The 2551-nt window shown below is 41.6% G+C and overlaps 1 long non-coding RNA gene across 1 annotated transcript; it reads left to right on the plus strand.

Annotated features, from left to right (window-relative positions):
• The first annotated feature begins 1276 nt into the window (after positions 1-1276).
• On the plus strand, positions 1277-2119 carry LOC145422983 (uncharacterized). The gene is made up of 3 exons (XR_013904123.1): positions 1277-1417; positions 1503-1614; positions 1686-2119. It is a non-coding gene; the product is annotated as an uncharacterized LOC145422983 (long non-coding RNA).
• The last annotated feature ends 432 nt before the right edge of the window (positions 2120-2551 follow it).

Here is a 2551-nt window from a genome sequence, read left to right on the forward strand (position 1 = left end):
TGAGCCATGCTTGCAGTGCTTTTATTCAGTTTTCCTTATTATACATCATAGCCTGCCATTCCATCTATTGTAATGTGTGGAAGTACAGACACCTTGATAACTCTTCTCAACTCATAATGAGTGACAGAGTTAGGCAAGAACACAAGTTACCCAAGTTAGAATAGGTTGTTTTTTTTTTCATACTTTAGGGGGAGTCTTTATTTTTTTAAGTAATTTTTGAATATTTAATGCTCTGGTGGATGCATAGAGAAGTAGTATTGAGAGAACTTCACTGACCTGTTTAAACTCAGGAGAAGCAAAGGAGTACAAGAGATAAAAGTTGAGGAGATGCTTAAGTATTAAGTATGACTAGCCTACTTGCAGTTTCCCTTATTCTGTCTATCCATGATTCCATTTCATATTCAGTCTAGCATACTGCTCTTACTTGACAACCCCTAAATACCTGATGCATAATTCACCTCCCAACCTCCTCCACACGCACTCTCACTTACATTAAAAATTACAGTACTGGAGCCAACATTCATTTCTTTATACTGTTACGATTCATGTTACGACCCGTCTAGGGCCAGGGCCCTGTTTCAGGAAGCCGGTTTAGTGGAAAAACTGAGTAAGTATACCCTGAGTTAACGAAAACTCTGGGTTTTCGGTTTCACAAAGCGAGTTCAGCTGAAGCCTGAGTGAGTCACTATGACGACACACGCCGTGAAGCTAACCTGCCCCCTAGCAGGTTTACTACAACTAACCCTGACTGTCTCCGCCCCTTTGTCGGAAACCTGACTGTAGGAAGTGTCAGACATGGCGTGTCCCTTCCTTGAAGAGCCAGTAGATCGTGAAGCCCAAATTCTCCGCAGAGCTCTCCGCCGGGAGAGAGTGATCAGAGCGCGTTTGGACATTTTATCATGTCCTGATGATTGTCTGTGCGAACGTTACCGTTTCTCAGCACAATCTATAATTTATTTGGATAACATCCTCAGGCCATATATTACGCATGTGACACATCGCGGACATGCTCTCAGTTCATTGCATATTATTTGTATCGCACTTCGGTTTTTTGCAAACGGGAGCTTTCTGTATAATATTGGTGACGCTGAGCACGTTTCCAAGGCTACCGTCTGTCGGGCAGTCAGGAATGTTACAGTTGCACTGAAACGTCTCCTGTACTCGTTTGTGGTGTTCCCCGGTCATAGACCCACAAGATTCATCAAAGAGGGATTCCACAAAATTGCAGGTATCAGGATGACCAAAACTTAATTCATGATGTGGTGATACTTGAACTACTACTTAAATTTTACATTTATTTTCAGGGTTCCCAGGCGTGATTGGCTGTATAGATGGTACTCACATTCCAATCATTGCTCCTTCAGTAAATGAAGGAGACTATGTGAACAGGAAGTCTTTCCACAGCATTAATGTACAGGTACATAGTTCCCTGTAGCATTTCAAACTAACAAATTATTTCATCATAGTAATGGATGCTAATTTGTGTTCTCTGCACTGTGAAGATCATATGTGATGCTGCCAACATTATCACAAATGTGGAAGCCAAGTGGCCAGGCTCTGTCCATGACTCACAAATATTCCGTGAATGTACACTGAGCACAAAATTTGGACATGGTGAGTTGAAAAATATATAAAGACCAATTGCTTCAGGGACATTTGAACTGAAGTGTATCCTTCTGTCTTAGGAGAGTTCACTGGCTACTTGCTTGGTGATAGGGGGTATCCATGTTTACCCTATTTGCTTACCCCTTACTCTGACCCTGAACCGGGCCCACAGCAGCGATATAATCTGGCTAATTGCAGGACAAGAGCCAGAGTTGAAATGACTATCGGAATGCTTAAGGCCCGGTTCCAGTGCCTGCAAAGACTCAGGGTCACCCCAGAAAGGGCATGTGACATTATTGTGGCATGTGTGATTCTTCACAACATTGCCACAATTAGAGGAGAACACTGTCCTTCTGAACCAAACAGCAGTGATCCAAACCATGAACATCCTGACCCTCCCACGGACATACAAGATGGAAGCGCAGTCAGAGACACCATATGTCACAATCATTTCTTTTGACCCATCACCTCAACATGTTGAAAGAAGAATAAACAGATTTTTTGTTCAACTGGCTTTATTGGTCACCTGTGTTTCCTGTACACAAAGTATTAAAAGATGTAAACCTCATAAAGTGTCTCTGTTGCTTCCTCCTCTGTAACAGCTGTCAATGTTTCTTCATTATTTTCCTGTAGTAAAGAAATAAACAACATTGCTGTTCTACTGTAAACTCATGTAATCTGTGGAGTATTACTCACAACTGCATGTTGGTCTGGCTCAACAGGAGGCTGCACCAGATGCAGTACACCATCACCATCAACTGATAGAATATGAGGTTTATACAGGTCACTTATAACTTACAAGGGACCAAATGGCAATTAACAAACATACCAATCACCTTACACTTCATTGTCATTATGCTCTCAAAGACAACCAAGACTGAGGGAAGGCAAAATCAGTAGGAAAATAACTTCACTACAAAATAATTCATTATGGTAAAGAGTTTAT

This window comes from Astatotilapia calliptera, chromosome 20 (assembly GCF_964374335.1).
Source record: "Astatotilapia calliptera chromosome 20, fAstCal68.1, whole genome shotgun sequence".
Classification (NCBI taxonomy): domain Eukaryota; kingdom Metazoa; phylum Chordata; class Actinopteri; order Cichliformes; family Cichlidae; genus Astatotilapia; species Astatotilapia calliptera.